This window comes from Cyanistes caeruleus, chromosome 23 (assembly GCF_971803275.1).
Source record: "Cyanistes caeruleus chromosome 23, bCyaCae1.hap1.1, whole genome shotgun sequence".
NCBI lineage: Eukaryota > Metazoa > Chordata > Aves > Passeriformes > Paridae > Cyanistes > Cyanistes caeruleus.
The window spans coordinates 4209918-4232087 of NC_141723.1; the positions used below are offsets into that span (position 1 = coordinate 4209918).

At 46.3% G+C, this 22170-nt stretch overlaps 1 protein-coding gene across 1 annotated transcript in view; it reads left to right on the plus strand.

Moving 5' to 3' along the window:
- Window positions 1-19347, plus strand: part of LOC111939319 (uncharacterized) — a 143051-nt gene extending 123704 nt beyond the window's left edge. Inside the window, exons 11-12 of the transcript XR_015278844.1 lie at window positions 5531-5606; window positions 18580-19347. The gene's annotated coding sequence lies outside the window, so the exon portion shown is untranslated. The remainder of the gene's footprint in view (window positions 1-5530; window positions 5607-18579) is intronic.
- Window positions 19348-22170: the final 2823 nt, after the last annotated feature.

A 22170-nucleotide genomic window follows, 5' to 3' on the forward strand; every position in this document is an offset into this window, starting at 1 on the left:
ATGGCCCAGTCTCCTCATGGCTCCTCCAAAGCACTGAGTGCACAATTTCCCACGTAATTCCCAAATAAAGGCCAAGGGGGATGGATGTTTCCCTTCCCTTGGGCTCACAGGCTGAGCATGAGTGCTGCAGTGCCCATGGCAATGCCTCAGACGTGTGGCACTGGGTAATTCCTGACAGAGGAAGGAATTCCTGGCAGAGGGAGGGGAGGGACATCCAAGGCCAGACAGAGCATCACTGGAGGGCTGGGCACAAAACCCAGCTCAGCCAGGCCACAGATCTGCCCCTAAACACGGGCTGTGGCCTTTTTCCTCCTCAAGAAACAGATTTCTTGTAAGCCTGGCATTACCACAAGTCCCAGAAGTTTCAGGAGCAGTGAGGGTCACACCTGGCTCTGCTTTCCCACCCTCCTTTCACTGCAAGGTCGCTCCCAAGCCCCCCTGGCTGGGGATTTGTGCTGCAGCAGCTCAGGTTGGTGTGAGATTTGGGGTCACCACAGTTCCTGGCGAGCGCAGGCAGCCCCTTTGTGCTCCTCAGCTTAAGTGAGATTTAAGGAATTGCTGCAAGCAGCAGGTCAAACCCATTCCCGGATTAATGGCACTGATGTGGCTTTAGTGAGAAGTTTGTTTTGCTTGTGTTTGAAGTGGCCTCTCATCTCCTCTGACAACAAACAGCAGCCGTGGCATCCCAGAGTGGCTCCCAGTGGTGTTTGCAGCCTGGCAGGTGCCTCAGAGCCCCCTTGGCTCTGCACTGCCTTTCACAAAGGATGGGGAGGCTGGGATTTTTGAAAAAGAACGAGGAAGAGAAGGGAAAACAGGAAGGAAATGGGAAAAGAAAACAGGAAGGAAATTGAAAAGGAAGAAGGGAAACCAGGAAGGAAATTGGAAGAGAAGAAGGGAAAACAGGAAGGAAATTGAAAGGGAAAAAGGGAAAACATGAAGAAAATTGGAAAGGAAGAAGAGAAGGCTCCACTGCTCTCTGCTGCAGATCTACAGCTGATTTTAGAGTGCCCTTCCCTTCTGAAGTGGGAAAGGAAGGGATTTTATAAGAGCCCTGAGATAGTTCAGTCACGTGCTTGCCTTCATTTGCATGTGAGAATAATTATTGAGAGAGGAGTTAATCAGGGGAGGTGTTAATGGAAAAGATGCAGTCAGTGTCCAGTGCATTCCGTGTTAGTGGAGATGCAGTGAGGCTGCTGAATCAGGGCTGGTCAGAGGCTCTAGATTGAAGTCACTGCTCAGAAATATCATATTTATTTTTATATTAATAATATATATCATAATAATTTCATAATATAAGAAAATATGGGTTATAGTGTCTTATAAATACACTATTTTTAATATTATATCAGTTTTTATATTTAGTTTATTACTCAGCTGTCAGCAACAGGGAACTCTCAATCCATACTCAAGACAAGGGTTAAATGTTTAATCCATAAATTAGTGCTAGGAATCAAGAAAAGTCTGCTTGACATCCGAAATCCCAGGGAGGTTTTATTCTCTGTAAGGAAAAAAAAAAACCTCTCAAAATGATTTAAAGCCTTTTTCTCTGGGCCACTATTTGCTCTTGGTTAGGAGTGACTTTGTTCACTCAGGATTTTCCTCTTTAGAAGGAGCTGGCTGCTGGCTTCAGTTGTGAAGGAAATGTTTCCAGGTGCCATTCCCATGGATTCTGCTGGGAATTTTGGTTATGGAACCAATGCCATTTGTGTCACCTTCGTGTCCCTCAGTCCAGCTGTGGCAGTGACACTCAGCCTGTCTTCAGCAGCGCTGCCTTCAGCCCCAGGAGTGATGAGCTCTGCTGGAAATTCACTTTTTGGTTTGCCTCTTACTCTGAGATCTCAATGGGTTCACAATCCCAGCATGGTTTGGGTTGGAAGGGAACTTAAAAAATCATTTAATTCCACCCCTTCCACTATCCTGGGCTTCTCTGAGCCCCGTCCAGCCTGGCCTTGGGCACTGCCAGGGATCCAGGGGCAGCCACAGCTTCCCTGGGAAATCCATTCCAGAGCCTCCCCACCCTCACAGGGAGGGATTTATTCCCCAAATCCCATCTAACCCTGCCCTGTGTCAGTCTGAAGCCATTTCTGGAATAACAACAAGCACAAAACCAACCTCTCCTTCTCCTGGGTAGCTGAGGGAGGTTTAAAAGCTCCGAACAGGACAGAACTCCCTTGGGAAGTTGCAGGATTGTAAAGCAGCTCCCTGCCTGCCTCCTGCCACATTGCATCGCATCTGAACACGGGGCTCTTGCATTATATATCAGCAGAGATTTGTCCTCAGATCCCCTCCTCTGGAGAAGGCCATTTTTAAATCTTTAATAGGGCATTAGAGCAATTTGCCTGTGATTTAGCTCTAAGTGGGCAAGGAGAGTGGTGACAAACGAAGCCGGGAGGCCCTGAAATTCTTTGAATATTCCATGTTTTCCTGGAACTGTGAGGAAAATGCTGCCAGAGAGGTCTTGGCAGGTTTTCTAGGTGGCTGGCCAAGTCTGAAGCAAACGTGGATGGTTAACAGGCTAATGCAGCTCTGCTTCCAAGCTCAGACGTACAGAACATACGTTTTTATTTAAGAAATCCCACCACATGGAGGAGCAAATGTAGTGCTAATATATCTTCCTGAAGGAAAATGGCAAGGGGAAAAACAGTGTCATCTAGCCATGATAAAATAAAGGTTCTTTTGCCCTTGCTTTTTAGGGACTTGGGGCTGTCAGCTGAAGGAAATGAAATCCAGTGGCTTTCCCACGAGGGCCCCTTATTAATCAGGAATGGCTTATAGAGCAATAGTTTGTGTCTGAGGGAAGAGGCAGAAGTTGTTCAAAGAATGGATTTCCGTTGCCAGATTGACTTTTTGTTGTTGCCATGCGAGTAATTAAAACTGGCAATTAAGCAGGAAAAGTGATCAAGTAATCGCTCGGGAGCTGCTGCTGAGCTTGGCTCCACGTGGACCAGCAGCTCCAGCAAGGAGCAGGGACCACCCATGTGGGTCAAAGAGGGAGAATGAGGGGTTTTTACTGAGTTATCCCAGGTAAAGGTGGGCTTGGGAGGGCTTTCTCTGGGAATTCAGTTTGCATTTCCTGCAGACACCGGGTGGATGAAGGTTGTCATTTTAATCTTGCCCCTTGTTCTTGTGCAGCTCATGGGGCTTGTCTTGGTTTATTATTGATGGGGCAAAGACTGCACAGCCTCTACCTTTTGAGTGAAACCATTTATTTTTCTTTATTAAGCCCTTGGTGCAGGCCCAGAAGTTCTGCTGTGGACTCCCTGTGGGGTCTGGGGTGAGTCACTTATTTTCCTTTGGTTCCATTCCCTGCCTATAAAATAGAGGTCCTTGTTCCTCCTAAGGGGAGTTGTAAAGGCAGAGGAACTGATCCTGAATGAGCTGTTCAGAGACACTCATGTTGGAATTGCAAGGATCACACCGGGAAGAAATGTTTCTGATGGGCTGTCTCTGAGCTGACACCTTTTTTAGCTTGACAGAATTAACACTGATCAAATTAATCATCCCAAACTATTTTTATGCAGTCGGCTCTAGAACGTTATTACAGCACATTAAAAATCCTACCTAACGTGATTTATTATCACAGTAAACAAGCTGCAATTCAGATTTTTCTGCCTGTTCTCTTCACGTTGCATGTCCTAGAAGTGTTAAGGCTGTCTTTTTGCATTATAAGCAGGAGGAGCTGTGAGTTTAGGGTGGAGCAGAGCCTGCAGTGAAGCGATGCAGAAGTGCAGAGGGGCACCGGGAGCAGCGCCTGCCTCCCGCTGCTATTTCTGGCACGCAGACACTGAGCGGTGTCTGCTGGGCCCAGAGTAGGTCCTGACACTCATTCTGTCTGTCACATCCCTCTCCAGACGTGGCTCCCTGGTTTTTAATCCGCTCCCAGCAGCAGTGGAGTGGCTGGACACGAGCTGGGGTGTGAAGTCCAGACAGAATTCCCTGCCCGGAGAGCCCGGACCTTTCCTTGACAGCAACACCCAAATATCTCAGCACCCCAGAGTCTCCCCTGCGAGGAGAGATCCCCTTTCCCCAGGAGCTGGCAGCCTGGGTGGATGAAGCAGGCAGGAAAGAGGAAGGGATGGAGAGACTCAGGGTCCCAGTGAGCGTGTGGAGCCGCAGGGCTGGGAATAGGCTGGGAATCCTCAGGGCTGGGTTGGGATTCCTCGGGCTGGGTCTGTGCCAGCTCCTGCCTGTCCCTGTGCAGGGAGCGGTGCCTTGCACCCACCACAAGCTGGAGAAAATGTTTTGGTGTCCTACCCTTGGGTTTCATTCTCAAGCAGTGGCTGGAACATGACTTTCCTTTTTTTTTTTTTTTTTTTGGTGAGAAATGTTTTGGGGATATTTTCTTCTTTTTGAAATTGTGTCAGGTGTGTTTCTATTAAGAAAACCTGGGAAAGATGTCTGGGTTTCATCTCTTAAGTAATTCCACCCTCTCTTTAAAAAGAAAGCAGTGCTGGTGGGAAGGGTGAGGAGTCTGACAGGAGGTCTGGGGGAAGCTGAAGAATTTCAGCACTTTGAGGTTCCTCGGGTCCCTCTGATCCCTCAGGGCTCTTCCCAGACATGAAATAAGGCTCAGGGTCCCAGCTCCTTTCTTGGGTGCAGTAATTATGTTATCAAGGATAGAAAATACTCCACAGAGGAGATGGGAATGGATCTGTGGACTGCAGCCCTCCAATCTGGGAATTACAATCTTTATTTTCCGTAGTGACCCTAGCACTCCTTTCCTACTGAAATACAATTCATTCTAGCTCTTCTCAGTCTCATAGACCTTTAATTTAATTTTTCCACTTTTCCTGCCAGCTCACACTCCCAAAATGTCCCTAAACTTTCTGCAAGTTGAATTTAGGTTCAGCAGTTTAAACTCTAATTGAACAGCCTCAACAGGTATTATTTTTACTGGATATTTCAGACAAAAAAAAGAAAAAAATATTTGATTGAGGGACTCCACCTTTTCATGCAATGATTCTATTGGAATTTGAGTTAAAGTTTAAAAAAGCATTAAATGTTGACCAGACATTTTTTGGTGGCGGCTTTGTTGGGTAACATATTCATACAGCTCCATCTCTTAGTAACTGATGTATTTCAAAATTTGCCAGATTTTGGTGTGAAACCTCAGCTCTTACGAAATTATATCCCCAAATCATGTCAGATTTATCTGAAATAAGAGTGAGGTTCTTGGAGCTTTTTTTATGTTCTGAATGAATCAAGTCTTAAACTTTTGGTGGCCTCGAACCCACGTGAAACCTGAAGGGTTTGGGTGCCTTTTCCCTTGCTTTACCACCTTAAAATCCAACCATTTTTTGGCTTTCTCACCTTTATTATCTCAATTTTTCCCCATTAACCAGGGAGGGGTGGAGTAGGAGCTCAAGGAGAACCTGTTGGGGAATGGGGGAAAACCCAACCATCACTTTTTAGTCCTTGTGGGAGACAAAATCTGTTGGTTTGGAGAGGAAAGTTGCTGAAAAGGATTTGGTGGTGGTGAAATGAGGCTGAGATGATTTTGAACCACGCTGTCCTCTCTGTTGAGTACCAGGGGATCAGGTGAGGGTGACAAAAGCAATCTGGACACTGCAGCTTCTTCCAAGGACTCCCAGCCCTCCAGGGACGTGGTAAGTGTTGTCCTGATGGTTCTGCATTTTTACAGAATATTGATTTCTTCAGTGATTTGGTGTGGAATTGGTCTGCAGAACAGTGAGGCTCAAACTAGAAGTTTTTGGTTGTCAAGAGCACCATTCTGGAAATGTCCAAATCGTGACAACTTTGCCCATTTTGCTTTCCAGAGTGCCCCACACTCTGAATTTTACCTTTCCTCACATCATTCCAATTCTTAATTTCTATTACCTAATGGGTTTTTTTTACTCCATGAAAGACACTTTATTAATTTGGAAACTATTCTCATATATGCTGTCCTTACAGCTGAGCTGTAACCATTATTTTAAAGGTGCTTCCTAAATGATCTCTGTTTGTTTTGCCCAGAGTGAAGTTATTGACTGGTCTCAAAAAGGCCTCAAGGTTTTTTAGTTAATGCTGAAGTCCCTAAAGCTTCCTCCCTGGCTGAACATCCCTTCTCCTGTGTGTCTTCCCTTTTGAATTGCTAATTCCAATTGATCTGAGGGAAAAAAAAATAAAAATCGTAATAGTTTGTATTTACTTTCTGCTATAACAGCACCTACCAAGGTCTCTCCTTCCTTTGACCTTGTGTCCATGATTAAATTCATTCTTCCTTTCTGTTTTCCAGCTTCTCTCTGCAAACTTTCTTTCACTCCATTTCTGCAAGAATTTCCTGCAAACCATGTCCCTGAGAGGATTAGTGGAGGGGATACCAATTTTATTTATATTTATTTATAAATGGACTGTAGAGACTTGGCCCCTTTTTAAATATGAGAACAATTTCCAGGCCTCTTTCAGTTGTGGTTATTCCACTCCAAAAAAGAAAAACCAAACCCAACAAACCACAGAACAATAGAGAAATATGAGAAGTTGTGGAAACCCCTCAAACTTTCTCTATTTAAGTTTTGAGTTCCTGGTGGTCACAGGGCCAGGTGATGCTGCCAGTTGTGGGGTTTTGGTTTTTTTTGTGTAGTGCCTGGCCCAGAGCATTTGAATTAAATGCAAAGATGGGATCAAATCAAACAGAATGACACCTCTATTTTTTATTTTTTTTTTTTGGCCAGCCTGGAAGCCTTTAACATTTTGGAATTTGAGTGTTTGCAAAACAGGGTTGCTGGACTCCAGTAAATGAAGTGTCCGGATGTCGGTGGTGATTCATAAAAGCAATTAAAAGAGGAAAGTGCTTTTCCTCTGAGCGTAATGCCTTGGTTGGAGGATGTCCTTAAGTGAGTGTGAAGTGCTCCAGCAGTGGTCAGGGGATGGGGGCTCTTGTGTTCAGGTCATGGATCTGTTTCCAGCAAACACTTCTTTATCACGTGGTGCTGCTGATTAAAACCAAATTATTTTTCTCACAGAGTCCCAGAGCGTTTGGGGTGAGAGGGGAGCTCCAGAGATCACCCAGAACAACCCCCCTGGCCAGGCAGGCTCACCTGGAGCAGTGACAGGGACACATCCAGCTGGGGCTGGGGTGGCTCCAGAACCTCCCTGGGCAGCTGTTCCAGGGCTCTGCCACCTCCGTGGGAAGCTCTTCCTCAGGTTGAGGTGGAACTCTTTGAGTTTTACTTGCTGGCCATTGCTCCTCGCCTTGTCACCAAAACCAGTTTGGCACCCTCCTCTGACACCTGCCTAGGGGATGTTTGTGTGGATTTAACAACTGAGTCTTATTCAGTTTCTATTTCAATATAGTTCCCATTTCTTCATCCTTAAATTTGTGGGCAATCCTGCTGAGGATGCAGCAGGAGAAATGTGATTGTGGCATCAACATCGGCGGTGACAGATAATTGAAACTCATCAAATATGATTTTTTTTTCCTCCCCCAGCCTAGTGCAGCTGCCTGGCATTTCTGACCTTCCCCAAACACAATTTCTGACCTTCCCCATTTGTGCTTTAAAGGGATTTTCCAGGAGCAAGGCTGAGAACCCGATGGAGGTTGTTGTTGTACACAAGGATCCATCGGCACGGCCACGTTACCTAAGCCAGGAGCAGACCCTGAGGCATTCCCTACAAAATTCCCACGTGGCTTTTCCAGCTTTCCCAACCAACCTGGTGGATGTTGGGGGTGGTTTTCAGGCTGTCCCAGATCAGGCACTTCCAGTCTCGCTGCCTTCTCCAAGGGGATTCCTCTGGCTTCTCCTGGAGCTCGCACAAATTGAAGTCGTGCCTTCCGTTGGCTTTGCCCTCCCATCCTGCCCTTGGTTATCCCGTGCTAAGGGAAGCAGAAGAGTTTACTGATTTATCATGGATCATTAGGTGGAAGTAACTATTCTTAAAACATCAGGGTGGATGCAATAATTAGGGATGTGCTTTTGTTAACACCGCCAGCCTCTACCCTCTTGTACAGTACCCTTGGGTACTAAATAATTACCCATTTTGTGTGGTTATCTAGCTCACTAATTACCCACAAAAATTGGGGTCAGGTGTTAACTGCTTGAAATAAGTATCCTCCAAAGGCTTGGCTAAAGTGTATAAAGAAATTATGTGTTTGCTACAAAACTTTGGGTAAAAAAAAAAAAAAAATCAAGCATATTTTTATTGGGAAGGAAGATAAGGAGACAATGGATGTGAAATGCTCTGTGTGATGGCAAAGTCTTGCAGCGGTGATGAGGGACTCTAAAGGGAGTGAAAGGATGGTTGGCAGATACAGTCACTAATCCAGACTACTTTTCCCAAAGATTAGATCCTTCAGTACACAGGGTTTGATTCTTCCCCTATCTAGGCTGATGCCAATCAGGATTATGCCGGTATAAATAAGAAAATTCGTATCCGTGGATCCCCAGACTGATTTTGCTGCATAATCCCACCTCTTCCATCACCCAGAGACTTCTGCATTGCACCCAATAATTTAATTATGGACCGTATATTTATTTCCATGCGTTTATTTTAGCTGTCCCCAGCTCTGTGTGCATGCAGAATGTCATTCTGAGGCTGCTGCTCATAAAACGCAGTTTGCTTGGAGCAATAATTTGATTCCTGTGCTCAGGGAGTTACCCCAGTGAGTCAAAGATTTCTAGATAGCCCCACCCTCCCCAACTTCCCGAACACTCACACTGCAGCCACTTTCTCTTTGCCAGACCCACACAAGCTGTCTAACCAGCCAAAATCCCAAGGGGCAATCCCAATCTCCTGCCTCCCCTGTTTCAGCCCCAGAAAACTGGGAAATAAAGCCAGGGCAGCCCAAAAAGCCCCTGAGATACCCAGCACATGTAACGGAGGGATGGTGAACAGCCCCTTCTTCCCATCCTGGCTCCTTGCATAGGTGCTCCCTGCCTTCAGCACAAAGGAAACGGATTTCAGGGGGAGCTGAGAAGGTGTTTCTGGAAATCCTGGTGTCTTTGGAAGCCCAGATACCTTTAATTCCTGAGCGTCTGTTCAGTGCTCAGCCTAACAAAGAAACTGCCTGGATTTATCGCTGTGTGTTTTGCGTGAGGTGCTTCCTCTCCTCCACAGCCAGAACCACCTTCTGTTCCCTCAAACACCTTCCGAAGGCTGTGTGGATTCAGGTATTACACATCGCCATCCTCAGCGTTTGGGCAAACCTGGGCGGGGGGTCTGGGGAAGGCCCCGGGACGAGGTGCGAGCTCGGTTTTTGGGGGTACCTGCTCCCCGCATTGTGCGGAGCATCCCTGGGAAAGGCAGGGCTCAGCCTCCTGAAGCACAATGCAGATTTAGTCGTCATCTTTGTCTCTCCCCCCCGCGCCCCCCCGCCCCACTCCCCGCTGATGTTAACTGTCTGTATTATTATTTATTGTTATCAGGGGATTTGGTTTGATCAATGAAGTGTATATGCGTCTGACGGACATTCGGGGAGGAAATGCTTGGAGAATGAGTAACATGTCTGCAGCGGAGGGTGTGTGTGAGGGAGAGAGGGAGCATCGGTACTAGAAACATTGACTGATGAGTTCATTTTAAAATCCAAGGGCATATAGCTGGTAAATTAGCACATATTGCAAATATAGTCTGGTGCGAGAGGCAGCAGCGCTGCCATTGAGCGCAGGGGTGGGTGTGGAGGGGAAGGGGGGGTCGAGGAGAGGAGGTTGTCAGCTCTAAAGTCATCACGGGCATGAGCCAGGCAGTCTGCCTGCCTCACTGCAGACGTGGGGCGTGCGATTTCCACGGGCGGCTGCGGCGTGGCGGAGGGGGGGAGCGGGGGGCACCCGCGAGAGCCAGCGCTGGATTTTATTGTTTTAAAATCCACAGCCAGCCGGAGGGATGCGAGGCGAAGGGCTGCAGCCCCTCCGCTCCCCCTCTCTGCTTCCCCTTCAGCCCCCTGCACCCCCTTAGGAAGGCGGAGGGGAGGGGGCGGCTGCCCGGAGGGTCCCGGGGCTGGTACCCGGCGGGGATGCGGCGGGGCCGGGATGCGGCGGGGCCGGGATGCGGCGGGGATGCTCCGGCGGGTTCCTCCCGGCAGCTTAAGAGATTATTGGGAAGGGTGACCGGCAATGGTGTGTGTGTGAGTGCGCGAGTGTGTGCGGGGCTGGCGGAGGGGGGAGACGGGTCCTTATTCTGTTAAAGATTTAAGTAGGCATGCAAGGAATCTCTAGGATAGTTGGCAAAGGGCGAGGTTGGGGAGGGGGGGAAGGATCCAAAAGAGTCTGTAACCAGACACTGAAGCTTTCCAGGAGTGAGAGTGTGTGAGAGAGAAGGAGACAGAGCGAGAGGAAGAGAGGGGGCAGTGTGGTCTAGTACATTTTCATCTGGTCGTTGATTTGAGCCTGATGCTTGCTGTCCCTCAACAGCCTCCCTTGCCTGGATTTTTTCTTTCCCCCTCTCCTCTCCTTTCCCTTCTAATTCATCGAAGCCTAGGGGAGCCAGGAAAGATTAAATGTGCTTTCGAAAAGGCAGCCACTTCATGCAGCTATGTCTGCTTCCCCCCACACCCCCCAGCTACCCCCCCACTCCCCCTTTTTGAAATAAAAAAAAAAAAAAAAAGAGAGAGGGGGAGACAGAGAGGGGGAGAAGGAAGGAGGAAGAGGAGGACTATAGTTTAATGATGTCGGGACTGGCTGATCCAGAAGGAGGAAAAAAAAAAAAAAAAAAAAAAAAGGAAAAAAAAAATATTTGAGCTCCTGGACGAGGAAGGACTTTGGTGAATGGGCTCAGACTCCTGAGGTGAGAAAAGGACGGAGTGAATGATGATGATGATGATGATGATGGTTCCGTAATGGTGCCTGTTACCGCTGCCCCCGGCCGGGCGGCGGCGGGGCCGGGGCCGGGGGGGACCTGCCTTCGGCAGCGCCGGATATTTTGCATTTTTAACCTCGGGCCCTCCGGAACGTTTCGGCTTCTCCCCGCTTATGCCGCTGGGCCTGAAGCGGTTCCAGAGCTGGGTGGAGGGTGCGGATCCGTATTATTTATTTGGGCGGGGGGGGGGGGGGGTGGAAAGAGGGAGGAAAGGGAGGGAGGGAAGGGGGAGAAGAGCGGAGGGAAGGAGGTGGCAAGCTGGGGACGAAATCCTGCTCTGGGTTATGGCCGGCGTAAATTTCCATTGGCTGGGGGTGCACAAGGTGCTCGGCGAGAGGAGCCGGTGCGGGATGGAGTCCCTTTGTGTGTGTGCGGTGTGTGCTGTGTGTGCGCGGGGCTCGCAGCCTCCTCTCCCGGGCGAGCGGCTTTTTCTCCAGGTTTTCCTTTGAAGCCCCGGCCGGCGGCTGGCAGGGGAGGGCGGCCGGGGCTGCGGCGCTGCTGCCCGCGCCCTTCCTCCCTCCTCCTCCTCCTCCACCTCCTCCTCCTCCTCCTCCTCCTCCTCCCCGCTGACAGTCTGGGGCTCGCTCCGGCACCGGGCTGGCCCCGGCTCCCGCAGCCCCCCAGCCCCGTCTCTTCATCATAATAATAATAACAACAGCAGCAGCGGCGGCAGCGGCATTGCCGGGGAGCGCGGAGGGCGGCAGGCGAGAGGAGCTGCGGAGGAATTCGGTTCCTTTTCCTTTCCTCTCCCCACCCCCCCAACCAACCCCCCCACCTCCTTTTTTTTTTTTCTTTTCCCTTTTCCTTGATACACCCCCTATTTATTTTATTTTTTTTTTAAAAAAAAACAAAAAACCTCCCCCTCCCCCCGCCAAAAAAAAAAAAAAAAAAAAAAAGAAAAAAAAAAAAAAAAAAGAGAGAGAGAGATGTTTTAAAAATGCAAGCGGCTTGCCCAGCTGCACACACCCGCCCTCCCTCGGCCGCCTCCCTCCCCCGGCTGCGCACACACCGCACGCTCGCACCCGCTCGGGTGTCAAACCCCGCCGGGCACCCAGCCTGCTGCGGGCACTGCCCCGGCCCCCCCGGCCGCTCCCAGCGCCGCCGATCGGAGCCTCCCCCGCTTCCAAATGGTGAGTTTCTACCTGCTTTTGTGGCGACTCGGGGTTTTTCTCCATCCCCGGGGCTGGCGGAGGGGGCGGGGAGGCAGCGCCTTGCTGCTGCTGCTGCACGCTTTGTGCCAGGGGCCGGGAGCGAGCTGCAGATTCCTGCTCTTATTTCTGCATTCCTTCTCGTTGAAACAATGAAAATAATTCCGTCACTGCCCCAAACTTCCTCTTCGTTATTTAAATGCGGAGACTTTTCGTGTATTTGTCGCAAGCGACCTTGTTGGGAGCTGTAAGGAACCTGCCGCGCCATGTCATTTTTTTTTTTTTTGTATAAACGATTAAAAATGGAATGTATTCTCTCAACAGAGGGTCCTTAGAGAAGCTCTTTCCTTCCACCTGTGTGTCCTGTTTTGTAATCTTGAGCCATGAATTGAACTTGTCTGCTATTCTTTTCCTCTTTCTCCTTTTGATCTTTTTTTTATGATTATTATTTTTTGATCCCCGTTGGTTTCGGTATTTTTATTTTAATTTTTTTTGTATTTTTCTTTTTTTTTTTGTACAAGGACTAGTTTGTTGCACCCCTCTCAATCCCTGAGACCCTAACTTGTGATGTTTAGCTTTTAAATCCACGGGTTAGGCTCTTGGGAGCTGTGAGTTGTGCTTTGACATCTTTATTTTATTTTAGAAATATATCCTCTCTCTATGTGTATATGTGTGAGCGCGGGTGTGTATATTTAGAGCCGTATACACACACATACAGTAGTGTTTAGAGACCTTTTAAGGGAAAAATAAGTCTATTTCTCCTCCTTAAGCTCCATCGGTTGATGTAGGGCGGTGGTTATGGCCATTTGCTGTATAAAAATCCAATTAAAATTAGCGTTCGTGCCGCAGAGATTTTTATATCATTTTTTTCCCCCTAATTTTTTTTTTCTTTTTTAATGTGTGTGTGTATATTCAGGAGATAATTTTCCAGCTGATCCAGATATGGGGGTGTATGTGTGTACACACATTATTATATATGCGTGTGTAGATAAGATATACATGATAGGGATGCATGCAAATCCAGTTATTGAGGTGTGCGTGGCGATCCACAGATGTATGAACTAACAGAGATAAATAAAACTATAAATACAGATATTTCCATATGGAAGAATATTAATATCACGCCTGTGGTAAAAGAGGGAGATTTTTTAAATTTTTTTTTTGCTGCAGGTCACTGCATAGAGCATATCAATTTTGATTTTTATTTTTATTTTTCGCCTTCCCCCCTCCCTTCTTGAGAGCAACACAGAGTACCCTGAGAGCGTAACAGTAACAGCTCGGTACATTGGTGCTTGACCTCAGCTGAAATCCCAGCATGCCTCATGCTTCCAAGTTTAAAACTGAACGATTAATCTTGGAAATGTGCTCTATGGACACACCAAAAAGGAAAAAAAAAAAAAAAAAGCCAAAGAAAAAGAAAAAAAAAAAAAAGGATAAAAAAAATTACAATAAGAAGGAGAGAGAAAAAAAAAAAAATATACAAATAAAAAGCCAGGAGACGGGATGGATTTTATAGGTTGGAAAAATAAACTGCGGAATAAAATGGTTGCATGTATTAATGGTTGGAAAGTAAAAAGAAATGCTGAAGTTTTCTGTGAGTCCTTTTCTAGAACTTCCAGCTTTGCTGCTTTTCCGGGCAATATGATATGTAAATGATGAATCAGAAATGTTCGAAATGTTTCCTGCTGCTGCTGTTTTTCCTTTATTAGATTTTTTTATGTTGCTGTAAAATTAATTATGGTTGGAACTGTATTTCTTATCTCTGTTCTGCAAGGCAATTTATAATGAAGTTACTGTACCTTGTTATGGCACCGAATTACTGTTTGATATTTGAATGCAAATGCTTGAACTTAAAACGATGCACCAAAAATTAATTGACGGTGTAACATTTTGGTATTTAAGAGCTTTAGGATACGTTTGCTGGTTCCTGTTGTTTAACAGTTATTGAACTGGAAAAGGTTTCTCGTTTGATTTTGATTTTTTTTTTTTTTTAATTAATTTTAGCTGCTTTTTCTTGCCACTGTAATTCCACCGAACGTTTTACCTCCGCGGGGGGGGGAAAAAAAAATGCTAAGGAAGCCTTGCCCTTCTGAATTTCTGTATTATTCTTTAATTCCAAAACGAGCCGCATTTATTTTCTGTTACCTGCTCGGTTTCGTAAATCCGGAGCGCTGGAGCCCCGCAAAAAATAGTTGTTTTTTTTTTTTAGGGGTGCTTCCCCAAGCTTTTAACCCCAATTTCCCCGCTCTCCGCGGGCAGGGAAGGGGCGAGCGCTTTGTCCGCGATGCTGGGATGGGTCCCCCGCAAACCCCCGCGGGTCCCTGCGCACCCCGCGCTGCTCGGGGGGCTCGGGGAGCCCCGGCACGTCCCCGCTGTCCCCTCCCCGGGGGTCGCTATTGTGTCCGCGCTGCGGGGCGGGGGTTGCGCGGGGCTGCGGCAAAAACAATGGGCGGGGAGGGGATGGATGCGAGAGGGGGGGATGGATGGATGGATGGAGGGGAAGGGGGAGGACGGAGGCGCGCAGGCTCCGCGCCCCTGCGCGCACCCGGAGCCGCTTCCAGCGCTCCCCATCCCGCATCATCCGCTGCGAAGGGAAACAGCGCGCCCACAAAAAGCAGCGCAGGGAAATGGGGAGGGAAGAGCGGATTGTGCTGGGTTTTTCCAGGGGGAAAGGAGAGGAGGAAAAGAGGGAATAGCGGCTGGAATAGAGCGGGTCCCCCCCATACACACACACACACCCCCTTTTCCCTTCCCTGCATTCCCACTCCACGATTCCAGGCAGCTTCAGGGAGGATTCTCGGTGCCCGGGAGCTGCAGAAATGTCAGCGCTGTTAAAAGTCGGTCCCTTTAGAAATATCCAGCAGGAATCGTTTCTTTTCGAGCAGACAGAACTCGGTGCAGAACGATTCCTGCAGCGATTTTTACCTTCTGCAGACAAAAGGAGGGATATTGCGGTTGGGGTTTATTTTTTTGCCTTATTCCTACGGCTCCAAGGCTTTCTTCTCTTAGTGTCACAGAGTTCTTCCAATAATAGTTTCATGCGTTTCCATGATTTTATGTTTTCATTAGGAAAAAAACCAAATCTGTGGACGAAAAGACGGGTTGTTTTTTTTTTTTCTCTTACAAGGAAAATGGAAGAGAAAATAAATATTAGGCATTCATTTAATCATTTAATTAATAAGTAAAGCTTAATAAGGATTGAAGGAATTTTTATTAGCACTGAAATAAAAACCACCAGGTTGGAACAAGTTTCAAGTATATCTAATACGCCGCCAATATATTTAATATAACCCATTGCTAAATATTCTGTGCAATATGTGATGCAAATAATTAAAAAGGAGACAGATAAGAAAACGAGGCATGAGATTTTACTTTTTAATATAGTTTTCTGTAAAAAAAAAAGCCAAAAATATGGTAAATTTTACAAAACTCTGATGTCTGGGAGTTCTGTCTGAGCAGCAACTGTAGCTTTGAGCTCGGTGACTTTGACCTCGTTGTGGCCGAGTTGGAACTTGCTCTCCCAAGTTGAAAGGCACAGGGTTTGGTGGCAGGAAAAGGTAAAAATAAAAGCTCTGAGGCATTCTGCAGTTTTCCATTGTTGCTCTTTTATTTCCAGGGGTTTAACAGGACCTAAAGTTGCACGGGGCTGCAGCTTAAAAAAAAAAAAAAAAAAGAAAAAAAAAAGAGAATACTTTTACTGCCTTTCGTCCCTGAATCATTTCCAAGGTACTTAAGGATTTATTGGGCCAGATAGCAAATTGCAGTTGAGATGCTGTGTAGTGGCTAGTGCTGATTAGATGATTGATTAATTCCTGATCGATTTCTAATTCCGAACTTAAATCACATTATAAATGCTCGATATTAAAATGCAGTTTATGCCGAAATATCTGATTGCAAGCTCTTGACAAAGTCGGTCAAAATGCCAGTTGGAAATACAACAATATTCCAATTTTTTGTTGGATTTGTTAACCCTTTAATTCCTCTGTAAGGAAGTGCTTGGCCATACCTCAGTCCTTTAGAGCAATGAAATGCTCATTCATAGGAGCTTTGTGCACAATCCCTGGAATAACAGGAGACACTGAAATTCCAAATTCCCAGAGGATTGATTCCACGTTAATCTGCGCCTCCGACCACTGCCAAACCATTTTGATTTTATTTATTTTATTTATTTTTTTTTCCTTTTTCCACCCTAAATTTTGTTCCCTTCTCCCTGATCAAGGAGGCAGGCAGGGTTGAGGAGTTCAAGGCGTGGGTTTCCCAAAGGTACAATTCCAGTTGTGCACGAGGCTGGAGCTCGCCGTGCTCGGGGAGAGGAGCCTCGGTGCCAACTGTGCCGCATTCCTGCTGCCCTGCCTTTTTCCCAGGGCTCCCAAGGAAAGAGCATCCCAGTTCTTCCTCACTCTTGGGAACACACACATTGTTTCAATAATCCAGGCAATAAATGCTAATTAGTAATGCTTAAGGACCCTACCAGTCAGAGTAATTATCATAATTTACCTCTTCCTTGGTTAAAAAAAAAACAAAAAACAACATTCCATGCCGATTTTAATTTTTTTTATTTTTTTTTTTTTCCCCAAATGGTGTTTTCTCCCCTTTTTCCCCTCTGGAAGGAATTCCTGGTTGGATTAGCAATAAATATTATTTATTAGCAAAATTATATAAATAATACAGCTTTGAGACACTCTTTGTGTATGGCACAGTGAGATGGAGCTGAGCACGTGTAAAGACTTTTCCCACACGTCAAAATTCCTTTAAAACCTGAGATTTTTTCCTTGGCCTCCCCTCTCCGCTCTCCCCTCCTTCCCCAGCACCACCAAAAACCACTTGCAGCAGGAGAACAAAGGAAATCAGGAACTCTAAAGGCATCATTAAGTATGAAGAGCAACAGCAAGACAGAGCGTGATACGACAACATATTTTATGGCACAAAAGTAGAGATAATTAAATAATTCAGTGGTATTCTTAGCTAATTAGCACAAAGATCTTTCAGAAGCCATCAAGAAAATGGATCTCATCAAACCTAATAATACTCTGGGCTTCCCGAAGATCCTGTGTTTTCCAGCTGCTTCCCCACCTGATACTGTAACGCCAAAGGTTGCACAATTTCATTGGGCTCTTTCCTCAAGATAATATTTTCCATGGAAGGGGATCAGGTATTTAGAGGAAATGAATATGCTTAGCTGGAATTTTCGATATGAGTCAATGGCAGAGGAAAAGATGGCAGCTCCAGAAAAGGCAGATCTGTAAGAAGGGATCCATTTAAAGGATTAAATGATCAGCCAGGAGCCTCTCTGGGGTTGGTTGGGATGGGGCTGACTTGTTGGTGTTTGGAGCTGGTGGATGAGTGCTGGAGTCCAAGGTCTTTTTATAGAGTTAATTTGGGGTCCTGCATTGGATGATTTCAGCTTTTTGGGGGGCACTGAGAAATGTGTGGCCAAGCCCAGAGGAGGTTTGGGACCTCTGGTTTAACCTGGGCTCTCATTCCAAGGCCAAAACCGAACTGGGAAGAGCTCCATCGTCATCTGTGGAGCTGTTTTAGGTCGTCAGTAGGATGGCTGTGACTCTCATGCCATGCCAATGTATTTTTCCCTTGGATTCCTGAGTTTTTTACCTGGAATCATTTACTTGCTGATGTTCCTGAGCTCAGTCCAGGTTGGCAATCCACAATTCCTATCCACTGACAGGGATACCTGCAGGGCATTGCTCCTGGAAAACTCAGTGAGGCACGTTCTCAGTAATTAGATGCATCAAATATTGCTCAGAATATCTTGCTGTATTATTCAGAATATCTCATTACGCTCCTTTGATCTGAATACATCCCCAAGTTCACGAGAGGCATTTGCAAACTCATTCACCGCCTCTGTGTTTGATATATTTGGGGTTCCTTTTCCCTCTGCCAAACAAAGGAATGCCTGAAAATTTGACTTTGGCAGCCAGTTAAAATTCTCCTGCTTTAAATAATGGAAGGGGATGCTCATCAGTCTTGGATTCAGCAATAATTCTGGTTTTAACCCTGAGCCCAGACTGAGCTTTACTCCTGTGTTACCGTTTTGGTGCTTTTGACACCATGGATACCCAGACAAGTCATGCAGTGGGGTGAGATCTTACAGTTTGTGATTATTGCTATGCATGGAGCCTCCAGGTTCCCCCTGAAATTGTCCCTAGAACATGGAAACAGATTTTTCCCTGCCCAAAAAGAGGTGGAGACTCATTTATACAAGGTAAAAGGAAGGAATAGGAGGAAGAAATGCACCCAAAAGTGCTTTGCCCAAGGAAGCCAAGCACATCACGATATTTCTGTCTCCTGGTTTACAGGGTTCTGCTGTTCTTTAAGCACAAATTCTTCCTCTCTGGAGTTTTCTGGTTGGGAATGAGGTTCTGACATGCAGGAGACCCTCTGGTGTACCCCCACATGTAACAATGAAATCCATGGTACTTCTGTCAACATGTCATGCATTTTTTCCCTTCTGTTTTTCTGTTGTTCACCCAATGCTCTGGCACTGTATTTGAATCTATGAGGGCACTCCAACCAATTAAAATATATATATATATATATATATAATTATATATATATAATTTCCAGGATGAAAGAGGAATCTCTGCTTTCCGTGGTGAGCCTGCTTGCAATTGTTTTTATTTAACAGCTCTTCCCACACTGCAGTCAATGAATCTCTAATCTCCTGGACTGAAATGTCTGACACTTCCAGAATCATTTATTTGCTGCCTCGACTCGCAGAGCTCCACCTACAGCAGTGTCTCAGCGGTGGGCTGGTGGTGTATCTGATGGAAATGTCTTTTCTCTCGGGGGCTGGGAGGGATGGGAGGATGAGCACGGGCTCTGCTGTGCCTCTCACACCACCCTTCAAGCAGCAGGATCTGAGGGACAAGGAGTGGATGAGCTCTGGTTGAGTTTATTCCATGGCTGCTCCTGTCAAACACCAACACTGACCAAAGCCTGGTTCTCTTTGCTGTTGCATCCCTGTGGAAGGTGGACAAAAGGGCAAAGAGGAGAAGCTCAGCTCCTGAGAGAAGTCTCCAAACTGCTCCCTCTGGCTGCTCCAAGAAGCTGAACTTTCCCTGGAATCTGTGGCTGGTGCTCCCAGGCCATTACACACTTCTCACTTGACTGCCCTGCTGGTGCCTTCACTTTTAGGATGAATTATGCAAGAAATGCTGTGAAGCATCAGAAATGCTGAGGATTGAGAAGAGTCCTCTCGGTGCATGAACTTACTTGTGGATAAAGTCACACTCACCTGGATTCCAGCTCCTCCAGAAAAGGACACGAGGTGTGGAAAGGATCACAAATCAATCAGTGGACTTTGGTTTTGCTTTGGTGTGCTTGTATCATGTCTGAACATGCAAAGAACTTGGTTTTCCATAAGGAATCCAGTAAATGGCACCTCTGTAAATCAGTTACTTGAAATGTGTTTGTCTCATTTGCTCACCCCTTTCTCCCCTTCCCACCAGGGCTTTCAGAGCACCTCCTTCCCTGGATGGAGTGCTTGGGGCTGGGTTCCTCCTGGGGTTTGGATTCCAGCTTGGGAAGAGGGTTGGTGGGCTCGTGGAGCATCTCACACACAAAATTTGCCTTTCCATTGAGTTGTGTTTTCACTCCACCAATGTCTGCCTGTTGCACCTCACTGCTGAGGGCCCAAATAGTAGAAAAAACCCTGAAATCTGTATTTTTCTCTCCCCTGATTGATGGGTAATTCAGAAATAACAGCACAGCTTTGGTGTCATTCCTGTTCTCCTTCATCCCCCTTTGCTCTTTTCCACATGGCCTGACCTTCTGTGTGTAGTTTTGGGGGCTAATGTGGATTTTGGAAGATGCTGCAGCAAAATTGGAGCAGCAGGGAAGCCCTGGTTTTGAATTAGTGGTGTCCTTGCTGTCTTTGCATCAGCATCCAATTCCTTTTGGGAAATACGAACAGACAACTTAAAAATAGCGATCAAAACCCAGTAGAAACACAACATTTGGGTTCAATTGCTAAAAGTATTCAACAAGGAGCTCAAGTCCCCATATTCCTCAGGCAGCCAAATGCTCCTTGTCCTTACACTCATGGCACACAGGCTGGCATTGCAAAGGCAAATAAAACTGCTGGATCCTATTTTAGGATATTTTAGGATGGATTTTCCCCAGATTCCAGCCCGCCAAAACACAACCTCTGCCTGTTGTATGGAGGTGCTGGTGTGAATTCCCTGGGGGATGAGAGGCAAGAGGAGACTCCAGTGGCAAACCCAAAGCTTCCAGCAGTTCTTTCTCCTGAGGGATCTCTCCCAGTCCGGCTGTGGAGTGGGACAGTGGGGGAGGTGTTTCCACATTTATCTTTACAGCTGAGATATGAAACCCAAGGTCTCCTCTGTTGTTCAGGGACAGATGTCGAGGGAGAAGTTTCGTTCCTTTGGCACATGCTGTGTGAAACCTTCCCTTTTTTCAATTTTTTTGTTTAAAAAAAAAAGAGAAATCCCTTTTTTTTTTTTTTTTTTTTTTGTTTCAATACCCCAAAAAGAGACAACAATGCTGTCAGAGCTACCTCATCTCAGAAATAGAAAAAAGACAAAATATTCTGGGAATTGTTTGATCCTCTGCAGGTTGGAGTGGATGAGGCTGCTGGAAAACAACACAGTGCTCTAAAACATATGGAGAAATATCTAAGTGATTTTATTCACATGTGATGGCACCTCATTATTTAATAATGCCCTTCTACAGCAACTTCATCTGTGGAGCTCCAGCCACTTTCTGCAGAGGTCTGAATTAACTCTCACAAGTCCCTTTGTGAGGTGGGTACGGAGATGTTCCTGATCCTGATTCACACAGGAAGAGAACCACGTCCCTCATTTTTGCCATTTTGAACCTGTTTTCCTCACTTTGATTTTCCACATAACATGGAACAAAATTATTGATTTTCAACCCAGCTGTTGGAAATATTTATCAAGCACAATAGTATAAAATATAATCCGCTTTAATGGGTTCTTTTGTTTTTTGGGGTTTTTTTTCAATCTATTTTTTTCCTCCTGGATAGGGGAGGGGAGACTGGCTTTCCATGCTGAAGGTTTGCTTTGCAGAAGGCCAGGGATATGTTATTTTTGTGGGGTGAGGAAGTGCTGAGCACCTCTGAAAACCAACCCAAAGCTAAAAGCACTGATTAGAAAGTTTGGCTTAAGCATTTTGCCTGAGATGGCAGGGCTGATAATTGGATTTCAGCTTGCTGAGACCCAGTCCATTACTGCAGCTATAAATCACAAATCACCATGCTGCAATCACTCCTCTAATGCACCCTCACTTTTAAAATGTTTCCTTTACAACCTTTTCCATCTGTGCCCATGAAGACACCTCCAGTGTAGGTAATGTAGCAGTGGGGGGATAAAGCTGTGCCTTCAGCAGCTCTGAGGGCACTGAGAGTTGTTGACTCCCACCCTCCAAGCAGTTTTTGGATGTTTGGAGCTGAGTGTGCTGCATTTGGCAGCTTGCACAGCTCTTAGGAAAGATTTTCCTCTGTTAACCCACGTTAGCCAGAAGAAAAGTCACACAGAAAAACTGCACAGACAAATCTGGGCTTAATTGAGGCTTCTTGAGATGCTCAGCTTGTTTTGGCCTTAAGATTCAAAAGCTGCAAAAGTCCTGCTTTCTAATTTATTTATTTATTTTAAAATAGATCATGATAAACCCCTCACTGCACTAATTTGTCATTAAATTCTGCCTCACACACAGCCAGGCCTCGCTGTGGATAAACACAACAGCAGTGAGGTGAGTCTGGGGGTATCAGGATCAGGGAATTCCCTGGAATAAAGCACAGGGTTTGCCATGGGAAGCACTGACTCTTTTGGGATCCCTGCCCTCCACAGCTCCTTCTCCACCACTGACTGCAGAATTTCCTTCATGTACTTTCATATTTAATGTGAATCTTGCCAGGAGGCCCAGGAAAGCCCAGCCCAGGGGGTTTGGAAGCTGCAGCTGGGGGATTACCCAGGAGGGCTATTCCATGAGGGAATTTCTGATCTTGAGAGCAGCCTGCCCCTATTTTTACACACATGGGTCAGAATATTCTTCCACATCCTTTCCTTTCAGCTTTTCCCTGCTTGCTGCTAAAACAAAAGACAAAGGTAACAGCTCTCTGGTGACTGCCCCCCTCCCAATTAACAATATCTAGGCAATTAATCCCTGGAATCCTCAGCACTGGTGCTGCCTCCATGGTTCTTCTATAAACCCAAACATTTTCACTGCTAGAGGAGAC